This window comes from Dermacentor albipictus, chromosome 1 (genome assembly GCF_038994185.2).
Source record: "Dermacentor albipictus isolate Rhodes 1998 colony chromosome 1, USDA_Dalb.pri_finalv2, whole genome shotgun sequence".
Classification (NCBI taxonomy): domain Eukaryota; kingdom Metazoa; phylum Arthropoda; class Arachnida; order Ixodida; family Ixodidae; genus Dermacentor; species Dermacentor albipictus.
In genome coordinates, this window is record NC_091821.1 from 139,269,683 (window position 1) to 139,282,554 (window position 12,872).

Here is a 12,872-nt window from a genome sequence, read left to right on the forward strand (position 1 = left end):
CACCTAAATCTAAGTGCGCAGGTGTTTTCGCGTTTCGCGAAAACACCTGCGGATTCTGGACAACGTCAAATTCTGCCGTATTGTCAGCCCTGATTGGCCCACAGGGCTGCCAGGGCGATTGGCTCAAAACGCCACCGCTACAGAATTGGACAATATGGCGGAATTTTACAATGTCCACAATAGCACCCCGTCTGTTTGCATTGAGGCAGAAATCAGGGCGCGTGACAGTAAAGAACAGTGCAGTACACCCGGGGCTGTATTTTCTAACGCTCGTTTTCATTTTCCATTCTTTTCGCCCTTCATTGGCTCGGACACTTCTCGCACACCGCCGCTATTGCTGGCATCGGCACTGGGCTTGATAAGAATGCAAAATGAAATAAAACGTTACAAAATTGGGGCCTAGTGTACTTCCCAATGGCTGCCGCAACGGATGACGACGAGACGACGCCGATGTATAGCGCATCACAAAATCATTATAATATACTCGCGAAACACTACGGAACAAACTTTTTATCATGGTTTCAACACTCCACCCGCTGTACCATGAAATACAGCCAGCTATGCGATGCTCAGAAGCTACTGCAGGTCGAAACTGCGGGTTCAGCTAACCGAATTTCGATCATGACCTGGAAGAAAAAAATGAAAAAAGCTGGGGGGGGGGGAGGGGGGGGTGAATACATTCCCTCGTGTCGTAGAACATTGTCTACTGCGACACAGTGCCATTCACCTGCCAAACAATGGTCGCGAAAACAAGACTTGTGTCGCGATTTCTCTCGTAATTTGTCTATTGTGTCATCTTTCTGTAACCGCTATAAGCTATACTGGTAGCCGTTTCGTGTCGATGTGAAGGTATTTCAGTGAAACTGTACGCACACGCATTCTGGCTCTGCCCACAGCTAAAATTGTATAAGTAGCGACTCATACAATTTTTGCTTTCGGGGCGGAAGCCTACATGACAACCTCTGACATCTTTACAGCCTGTAGTGTAATATATAGTGTTATTGTCAGTCACATGTATCAGGTTATGGCCTTGGGAGCGTACACACCCAAGGCTATAAACAATGCATGTTACGCATTGGCCAAAGTTGGCCTCGCTGTTCTCGAGTCATTCGTGAGAAAGACGAGTGAATCAAGCAAAAAAAGCAAATAAGTACGGCCACCGTGCAGCACAGTCAGCAAAAAAGCTAAAAAAGGAACGAAGTTAACAAAAGTCAAGAGAAGAAATTCTAGGAACAATCCACACAATTCCACGCTTATGTTTCCGAAGCCCTTTGCAGGACAAATTAAGTACAAAAAAGTGACAACTTGAACACTTCCCTTTCTGCTACTACGCCCATCTGAATCGGAGCGCGTGTTAATTTTTAAATGCCTCGAGGAGGGTGGTTCGAGAGACAAAGGACAGGGCGAAGTGCCACATGCGATAGTCCGTAGAGGGAAACGTACTTCAAGGTTACGAATTTCGCTTCTTCGCGTCAGCCGGTCACAAATTCCGTTCGTACGTCACTATAGCGAACAGCCTTTCAAATGAAACGAAGAGCCGAGATACAAGAGTTATCGCAAAAACGACTTATTACGGGCTGTTCAGTTTAACTGGCGCACATATTACCTACAGGCGCACAGATCTATCTATGAGCGCTGCTTTTCATTTACCGCTCCATGCTCCTCTCCTTCTCGATTACCGATGTGAACTTTTATATCATGCCATGATGCAATTGTCAAGCTGTACATTGAAAACAAGTGGGAAGCCTGTACCAGCTTCCACAACGGCAACCGGCGGTCGCCGGATGGAATGCTGCAAGAACAGAGCACTCAACCGTTTCGGCAATATATCCCAACACAGGCGTGGCCAGCACCGTCCTGACGCAGGGCCCCATCGTGGCCATTGGTGGAACCACTCGCATGCCGACGTTCGAAATGGCGCGTAGAAAGAGGGTCAAGGTAAAGAAGACGGGACACGTGGCTTCTTTGATAACATTGTCCCTCGATCTACGCACACTTGTTTTCAAAGTGAACTCATACCAACTACTATTCGCAAGTCCGCCCTTTCTTGAGAATATACGGGGCTCCTCGGAACAAGTTAAATTAGCAGAGTGAACGCAGACGCGGTTTATCCATTCTAGCTCACTTCAGCGCGGTCGGGCGCGCACTTCCGCGGTTTGCGAGGCAGACGAAAACGCGGAAAGGCAAAGCCGTCTTTTGAAGCTCATTCTGGCGTCTTTTGTCAGCGGCGATCACACAGTTTGACTTCATTAGCGCCAGTGACGCAGAGGAAACTGCGAAGGTGCAGAAACGTGCTCTGGTCAAACAGGCTGAACAGGTTTCTGCTTCCTCGGCTCGCTAAGATCATGCATACAAGTCGAATAAAATCTTCCAAAACTGTTCTATCCCGGGGAAACGAGCGAGGCACAAATTACGAAGTTCGTTGCCCCCTTTTTTTTTTCGGCATCTTCTTCTATCTTGTTGAACTGCCATGTACTGCGAGTACTCTCAATGAGCCTTTTCGTGCATTTTTTCAGTGAGAATAGACTGCATCGAGAACAGCAGACAGATGTGCACGGCCGCAGAGAGAGAGAGAGAGAGAAACGAATAACAGAGATAGCTCTTGAGTTCTTTAAAATCGTTTGAGGGTTTCAAAAACTGTGTGCTTTGTCAAAATAGTTGGAAGTCTAGCTCAGCCAGTGGGTGTCCCGTTTTTTCAGTACAAATGACCAATTACATCGAGATCGCCATATGCGCTAATCGAGCCGCCTGGAACCCGAGCGAACGTCAGCCACCCCGCGCGCCAAGACTGGAGCAAACTGGTTGTCCTCTCTGCCACGCGGTGGCAGGCTTCCAACACCTCCCCGGGCACAGCCGATGGGACGATGACGAAGCCCTCCACGCGCTTTTGTCCCAATGACAACGGTCGGCGCGAGCAACTCCAGCCACACGCACGCTCCTCGACGAAACGCTTTGCCCTGCAGCCCTCCTGTACATCGCGCAAGGTCACGTACCGAACGAGGTTATTACAGTGGCTAATTAGCAAACACCGCAACGGCAATACTGCCCTCCCGCCCTTCCCCCGGCGTCAAAGGTGGTTAAACGGCACGTAATACATATGGATGCATAAGAATATGACAGTTGCGTTCACACACTGAGAATGTCGTTGCACACTACCAAACTATACTACCAAACTATCAAGAGAAATCCCTGTGACCATGTTGCTGGGCTATTTGCTAAAATCCTTCAAGTTTATACCGCAGTACTCAAAAAGAACTACGTTAAAAAAAAAACATTCTTCTAGATTGGTCATCGGCTTCACACACTGCCTACAAGCAAACAAAGGAACTGACTCAACATAAGTGGGCAATGACAAGCGCAGCCATTTTAGAAAAATGTCATTCAGATAAAACATGCATGAACAAGTGTTTTTCCCACATAAGTAGGCAATGCTTAAAACAAAGGGTGTATTCCTACATTATTATTCAGTTGACAAGTTTGCATCCATTTACAGTGAAGTCCTTACTCGGTTCTATGTGTCAGGTTAACTCATGGTGCTATAAGCAATGTCCACAGCAAGAGCACCGATTGATGGGGAAGCTAGAGACTGAATGCTTTTGCTGTTGCAAAATATTGCACATACAGGGTGTTTCAGCTAACTCGTGCCAAGCCTTTAAATATCCACATGTACGTTAAGAGAATGCAACCAACTTAGTATTGTTGGATGAGGGTACTAATGGTGCTGCACACTAGTGCTTAGTCATGTGGTACTTTTATCAGATCACATGCACTTCTTTTGCAAACCAGAAAAAAAATGCAGCTATCATGGAAAGACATTATTTGGGTATTCCTCAGTCAATAGGCTTTACAACTTCTCCATAGAAGATTTTGTAATTAAAGCAATACTTCAAAAGTTTACTGAATAATTTCCAATTAATTACCTAAGCTAATTGTAAAAAAATATGCAGCAGAGGACAGTGAACAATACTAAGTTGATTGCATTCTCATAACGCACATGTGGATCTTTAATACTTGGCACCTAAAAGACTGGAACACCCTGTAGAGTAGTTGGATGCTTATCTAGGCAAGTTAGTATGGTTGCATTGTGGGAATAAGTGCAAGGACAACAGCAACCGAGAAAACCCCAGTCAGCAACGTATGTTTTAGGTCCTTCTCTCAGTCAGTATTATCCTTGCACTGCTCCTTGCGACGCAAAATAGATTACAAGGAACTGGGCACAACCTACAGAGAGCCCAAAGCCTGCACAAATGTCCTCAGTGCACATAATGCTTACGGCCCAACCAAATCCAGAAGTGCACAAGTGTGCTGAGGAGCAATTGTAATGAAAAAAGTGATATATTTTGCAAATGTACCATTCATCACATATATTTGTCAATAATGTTTGTTTTATTGATGTTGAAGGTAACACTGCTTTCGTCACTACTTCAGACATGTTTATGTTGCTTGCATTGCAACTATACTAAGGTCACAGCAAAGAGGTGGTACAAGAGGTTACTCAAGATAAACAAATCAACCAGAAGAAAAAAAAGTGAGATAGCCAAACTATAGAAACTACTTTTTCACCGCATCCTCAGAAATCGGTCTCCCCTGGGCTAAAGGTGCCAGTGAAGCTATTTCTTAAATGTTGAAGAAAGGCCTGAGCATCACACACAAACATATTCCTGCAATCGAGAGACCATACCACAAGAGAAAAGGGCCAAGGCATTGTTTATAAGACCTTAGGAGCTGAATAACATATGCCACATGTCAGGAAAGAAAATAAAAGAAAAATTTCAACAAATGTCATGACAGCAAGATCACTTGAGAGAAAAAAAAAAAAGCAGTGCTGTTACCAAACATTCAAAGGATGCTGCCCACAAAATCACCTTCAATGAAGCTACAAAGGCAAACCCCCCTGTAAAAAAATGGTTGTTGCTGGAAACATTATATATTCAAGCACATCAAATAGCGTCAATTAAAAGGATAACCACTTCACCATGTATGCTTGTGGCCTGCGGCCCTCAACAAGGAAAGGAGAGGTGATGCACAACTATAGTAGCACCACTACCCCCTTCTCACTCCTCCACTTCACCCACCCATCAACAATATCAGGAAAATGAGCAATGCCAACCTACATCAACCATTCCCATCCCCCCATTTTCAAGACCTTCATTTAAAGCTACACTGCTTGTTACCTGTCGTTTAACCCCGAACGAAGGAGTAGAGTTGGCGCCAAATCCTTTTTTCTAAATCACACTTTTGTTTGGAGACAATCACTTCGTAACTAAGCTAACGAGAATTTTGTCAGTACATTCAGCGTCCAAACACACACAAGTGCCAGCACTGCACTTGTGTCATGTCAATGTCAAAGTGAGACAATAAGCCTGTTTCTCCATGCATAACGATTGCTGAAACCTACTAGCCATACTTGCAGCATTTTACGGTGTTCGCTGAAAGAATAACTTTGACTACTGCATTTTCGTCCCTCAGTAGGTGCTATATCTTAGCTGTATCATTTTCACTTGTTATATTTAAAAATTCAGCACGATATTTATTTTCATATAGAAACACTAGTCTTTAGCCAACAGGCATATTATTTACATAAATGCTTACCAGTCTACTTTTTTAAGCAAATGTTTACATAGAGGGTTCATTCCAGTAATATTTTCCCAGTCAGGATAACATTATACAGCCCCTACCAGCTCCATTTATTAGTCGTGAATTGCTGTATATAAAGGGGCTGAGTTGCCGATATCACAAGAAATCAAACCATCGATTTCACTCCGATTCCTTTCCAGGGAATTGTTACCGGAAGCGCAAATAATCAATTCTATTTATTACAAATCTCTGTTGAACAGACATTAGCTGATCCACATTCTTTAGACTACGTCTTTAATACAGCTCCAGCCCATCTTCACATACTACACAATATTTTTGGAAAAAAAATATATATTGCCCTGTACAGACACAGCATGCAAACCTAACAGAGGTCAGCAGTAACATAAGAAGAAATGATTTATTGATGGGTTTAACACCCCAACACAAGGGCTATAAGGGACGCTTTAGCCAGAGGATTTCAAATTAACTTTGACCACCTGGGGTTACTTAATGTGCCTCCAATGCTCAGTGCGAAAGCGCTTTAGCATTCTGCCCCCACTGAAATGTAGCCACCTGGGTTGAGAATTTAACCTGCAGCTTCATGCTCAGCAGGAGATCATCATAGCCACAAAAATTACATTGGCAAAACTCATAATCCAAACTAGAGAGCTGCACAAAAGTAGGCCAGCAAGAGGACAACCATCTAAAAACAAGCCCACATGAGCAATGCAGTATCTTCAAGAACAGCACAAAATAAGTGCAGCATTTCACCTAACAATTCTTTTTTTATTTGGATCACTACAGATGAAGATGCAATATTTATTTGAAATATCCATACATGTTTGAAAAATGGCAAATGATCAAATGAATCACGAATAATGGCCACACATGGTTTGACTGATCAGCATACCATATTGCACTAAGTGATAGTTACAGTAACCAGGCTGCTTTTGTGGTTTCTATATGCAAGTAGTGGATTTCCAGAAGTGCCTTTTTGAACACTCGAGAATCTAGCAAACAGGATGCTCAAGCATGAACAAGTGCAAGCCCACGTGAAGAGCATGACAAAGCGATATAAGAATCACAAGAGCCCCTAATCAGCACTCTGTTTGCTATGGAGCCTGGTAGTCAGAGGCAGCATATTAAGAGTAAGATGTAAGCATGGACATGGCATGCACAACATAAGCATGGCCAGTGGTGCATTATCGTAATAGAATAGGGATCAAAGATAGAAAAAAATGGGTGGAGGAGCCACAGTATAGGACAGGATGATGAGGCAGGCAAGGCCTAACTGGACAGCACCGGGAAAGGAAGTTATTGCTGATTGATGTTGAAAAACTAGCGATACATCACTACATGAAAACAGCTTGCACAAAAGATGTGATGTGTGAAAGAGTGCAACATTACATATATATATATTAGTAGCATCACAATTGCAATTAAGTTCACCACACAATAAAACTAGTTCTTAAATGTAAGTTCTCATTCGCTATCGGCTAAGGCTTGGCTCAAAGCTGAAGCTACGTTTACTAATCCTGAGGTTTTACATGCCAAAACCACAATCTGAAGAAACATGCCATAGTAGGGGACTTCAGATTAATTATGACCACTTAAGGTTCTTTTGTGCACCAAAAATAAAGTACATAAGGGTCCATGCATTCCTCCCCATCAAAATGTGAACACCGTGGCTTGGATCGAACCCGCGACGTCGAGCTCAGCAGGACAACACTATAGCCATTGGGCTACCACAACGGTTCATGAAGCTACTTGCACTATAGTTTGGTGTGGAGAAAGGTGCATGCCATGTGTGGGCTACCTCAGGCTTTCAGTAATGCTTGATTTGGTAATTCTGAACAGTGTGCTAGATATACATTAAAGAGCATCCATTGGAACAAGCAAGTTGAGAACTGAGGTCATTCGATTTCATGAAAACAACCACTTCTGCACTGGAAAAAAGCCAAAATGATCTTCAAATTGGATGAGCACTTGTAAGGCAGCTATGCAACCTGTAAAAGATGCATTGAGTATGCAGCTAAATAAATGTCAGACATTTGGTGACAAAAATCTCCAGGTCACCATCATCAGCAGCACAAATAAGCTTACAACCTTGGCAACATTTAACACCCGAACTCTCTGGAGTGAAGCTAGCTTAGCAGGGCTCTTTGAGGAACTCTCAGTCATTGTTTGTTTTATCACTGGCCTCAGTGAGATTAGAACTGGTGAATCTTATACAGTGATGACTAACAGCCATGTCTTCTGCTATAGAGGTCTCCCAGATAAGAAGCAATACGGGGTAGGATTCTTGATCCATAAGGACATGGCGGGCAACATTGACTAATTCTACAGCATTGATGAGAGGGTAGCTGTAGTCGTAATCAAACTTAATAAGAGGTATGGATTAAAGGTAGTACAAGCCTACACTCCAACATCCTGTCGTGATGATGATGAACTAGACCAGTTTTACGATGTTGAATTAACGATGAGAAAAGTGCAAACTCAGTATACTGTAGTAATGGGCGACTTCAATGCAAAAGTGGGGAAAAAGCAGGCTGGTGGACAAGCAATTGGCAACTACGGCATTGATTCTAGGAACACTCGAGGAGAGATGTTGGTAGAATTTGCGGAAAGGAATAAGCTGAAAATAATGTACACCTTCGTCAGAAAGTGTAGCAACAAAAAGTGGACCTGGAAAAGCCCTAATGGTGAAACAAGAAACTAAATTGATTTCATACTTTCTGCTGATCCCAGCTTAGTGCAGGCTGTAGAAGCGTTAGGTAGGGTAAAGTGCAGTGATCATAGGTTAGCGAGGTCTGGGATTCATCTCAATTTGAAGAGAGAAGTAGTAAAATTGGTCAAGGAGAAACAGGCCAACCTAGGTGCAGTAAGGGTAAAAACAGACCGATTCAGGCTGCTACTTGCAAAGAAATATGCAGCCTTAGAACACAGAGATGAAGATGACAAAGAGATAATGAATGAAACCGTAACCAGGCAAGCTTTAGAAGCAGCAATTGAAGACCAAAACAACCGGTGGGTAAGCTATCTAAATAACAAAGGACATGATAAAGAAATGACAAAGAATGAAAGTGTACAAAAGAGATCAGATAAAATTTGCGGAATTGTCAAAACTGATCAACAAGGAGAAAATAAGGGATATTCGAAATAACGCGAGGAAAACTGAGGAAAAAATGGACGCAGCATGAAATCACAATGAAACTTGGCATAGGACAAACCAAGATGTATGCACTGAAAGATAAGCACGGTAATATCATCAGCAATCTCGAAGGTATAGTAAAAGCAGTGGATAAATTCTATACTGACGTGTACAGTACCCAGAGGAGCCATGCTACCTCCATTTGAAGCAGTAATGAACAGGTTGCAGAGACTCCTATAACTAGCGATGAGGTTAGAAGGGCCTTACAAGACATGAAATTGGTAAAAGTGGAATTACAGTCAATTTAATCAAAGATGGAGAAGACATAATGCTTCAATAACTGGCGGCTCTCTGTATGAACTGCCAATCAACTTCAAGGGTCCCAGAGAACTGGAAGAATGCCAACGTTGTACTAATCCACAAAAAGGGAGACGTTAAAGAAATAAAAAATAATAGGCCCATTATCTTACTTCCAGTACTGTAATATAATCAACAAGATAACTTCAAATAGAATAATGGCAACACTTGACTTCAGTCAACCAAGACAACGGGCAACGTTCAGGAAGGGATACTCTACAATGGATCACATTCATGTCATCAATCACGTAACCTAGAAATCTGCAGAGTACAATCAACCTCTTTATATGGCTTTCATAGATTATGAAAAGGTGTTTGATTCAGTAGAGATACCAGCAGTCATAGAGGCGTTACGTAATCAAACAGTACAGGAAGCATATGTGAATATTCTGAAAATATCTACAAAGATTCCACAGCGACCTTGATTCTCTACAAGAAAAATAGGAAGATAACTATAAAGAAAGGGATCAGACAAGGAGACACCATCTCTTTAATGCTGCTCACTGCGTGCTTGGAAGAAGTATTCAAGCTATTAAACTGGGAAGGCTTAGGAGTAAGGATCGACGGTGAATATCTCGGCAACCTTCGGTTTGCGGATGACATTGTTCTGTTTAGCAACACTGGAGACGAGTTACAACAAATGATTGAGGACCTTAACAGAGAGTTTGTAAGACTGGGGTTAAAGATTAACATGCAGAAGACTAAGATACTCATGAACAGCCGGGCAAGGGAACAAGAGTTCAGGATCACCAGTCATCTTTTATAGTCTGTGAAGGAGTATGTTTACCTAGGTCAATTACTAACAGGGAACCCTGATCATGAAAAGGAAATTTACAGAAGAATAAAAATGGGTTGGAGCGCATATGGCAGACACCGTCAGATTGTGACTGGAAGCTTACCATTATCTAAAAAAAAATGTGCACAATCAGTACATTCTACAGTTGCTAACGTATGGGGCAGAAACTTGGAGAATGACAAAGAAACTCTAAAACAAGTTAAGGACTCTGCAAAGTGCGATGGAATGAAGAATGTTCGGTGTAACATTAAAGAGACAGGACGAGAGTGATGTGGATCGGAAAGCAAATGGGGATAGCCAATATTATAATCGACGTTAAGAGAAAAAAATGGAGCTGGGCGTCATTTAATGCGCAGGTTATACGGGTGTCACACGGCGCACTGTTGATCGCGATTAAGCCTGATCCGGATCGACTTTCTTGGTCGTGATTGGCTCCTTCGCACAAAATGCGCAGGAGAGCCAATCGCAGTCGAGAATTTCGATCCGGATAGGTCCCGATCGTGATTATAAGTGTACATGTGACACCGGTATTAGATAACCGGTGGACCATTAGGGTTACAGAATGGGTGCCAAGAGAAGGGAAGTGCAGTCGAGGACGGCAGAAGACTAGGTGGGATGATGAAATTAAGAAATTTGCAGGCGGTAGAGTTGGAATCAGTTCACGCAAGACAGGGGTAATTGGAGATCGCAGGGAGAGGCCTTTGTCCTGCAGTGGAAAATAGGCTGATGATGACAATACTAAGGCCTTCCTTACAAAATGCTGTATGCTTCTTTGCAAATTGAACTCCAATATTCCATGACTTTTCTCATCTTGTCACCTCATCCACCTCATCCATCATTATTTATACGATCAAAATTAATTAGCACAACAGCAGAGTCACAGTGGTCAATCAAAGTTTGAAGGAGTTGGAAGAACACCGTTTTCAAATTGATTCACAAGGAGAAAGCAATACTGAGTGGCTTAGAATAAAAAGCGCACTGGTGATTAATGGACAAACAAGCTACTGAAGTTGAAAGAAAAAAAACATGTTGCTATAAAAGGTTTGCAGCCCAAGAGAGAGAAGCATAAAGACGCTTTAATCTCAGAAATAAAGCAGACAGAAACAACTATGCAAATTCGGCAAAGTACACATGCAAAGTAGCTGGTGACATAAAATAGTCAAGACATAGCAGAGATGGGGTATGACCGAACTGTGAAGATGTGAAAAAACCACCAGCTTGAAAATATGAAGAAAAAATTATAGACTGCGCGAATGTGCTGTAGAAATGTAGCAAGACAATTACACCATTATTATATATACCGTATACATTATTAATATCCGATTCCTTTTCTTTTTTGAATTAGAAGAACTTTTTAAGCAAGCTTAGGCAACATGCTGCGAGTCAAACGATTACGAATTTGAGCTAGCCGAATGGCGTCTAAAAACATTTCTTTCGTAAGGCCCTCGGCGCAAGCGACTTGTCGGATCACTCTTCTTCCACAACGAACTGCTCCCATCCGGTGCGTGTCAACGAAAACTGGTGCCAATTAATGGAATGCTAACATCAGCCATGCCCTTGAAGACGCTTGTAAACTTACACGAATCAGCTGCGCCAGTGCGGCATGGCTCGACGGCCACCAGAAAGAATGCTAAAAAACTGGGACAAAAAATAATGTTTCTTTTTACTGGGTCCAAAATTGCCTCACACTTGGCTCGTGTAGACGGTATCTAAAAAGTAAGTTCTCTTTACATAAAACTACAAAACGTCACGAGAACGCCGGTAAAGCGGCGGATGCGAATACCAATTTTCTGTGGCCCAAAAAGAATGAGCATGAGAAGTGGATGTCCGCCTACCCAAGGGTTCAGGCGTGATACGATAGACAGAAAGCTGATAGGCGATGGCATGAAAGCTATGGCGGCTGCGACAAGATCAGAAGACGAGACGATATGTGTCGATCAACAATAAGTTTCTACAGTTGCCGCCTCTGCACGACTTCAAGACAAGCTAATGCATCTTCTACACTTTGATCTTAGCCAAAAGGCCGAGAAGCGATAAATGCATCTTCTGACAAGTTAGCTTTCACACCTGGTCAGGAACGTTCGGAAATGCTACAAGGCCGACTCGCAAAGCGGGTGTTGGTGGCTGTGAAAAAACAACTTCGCGAGCTAATCTACGGTTGCGCAACACATCAAGTGGCTAGCCTTTCCCTACGCATGGTCCCAAACCGCTAAATTTACTCTCTCTGGATTGCGTCGACGAATTTCCGTAAAACCACCTCATACCTAACTATTGAGCAAAGACGCATGCACAGCTTAGGTCAGCGACATCTGTCTAAGCTTGCGACAGATTTTAAACAGCTGTCGCCTCATTATATCACATCATTTCTTGCCGGTTCAAGTGCATGGCGGCACACCACAGTGCACGTAAGCACATTGAACATTGTAACGGCGGAAAGTTACAAAAGATTGGTTCCTAGGCTTACCGCGGTAGACATGTGATGATCTTCATCGTGACAGTTTCTACGTGATTTCCCTACAGGTATTCGGAGTGAAGCCCGTCACGTGTAGGCGCCCACCGGGTCGTAGGTGCCGTGTGGCGTGCGTCGCGCTAGGTAAAGGGAGAGTGAGGCGGCGAGGCACTTCCATCCAACCGCCTTGCGATAAGGCGGTCCCACGGAATTTTTCCACGTACCCTTGCGACTCAAGGCTGATAAGTGGCTCGGCGGCCAGCTTCGCGATGGCAAAGTCCAAACTCACATCCTTGTTACACAAAATCAGCAGCCAGTGCACTAATTACAAAGATTCGCAATGCTCCGTTCTATATGGCCTTAGCGCGAAGACCTACCTTCCATCGCGGAAGCCGCATGATGCACGGAGAAAAAAAAAAACAGCGATAGAAAAGTTGTGTGATGTCACGCGAAACTAGATTCGCTATTGGTCAAATATGATTTTCCTCGGCTTCCTGTTGGAAGACAAAATTGTCGTCTGCTACTTCCGACGTGTCACTTGG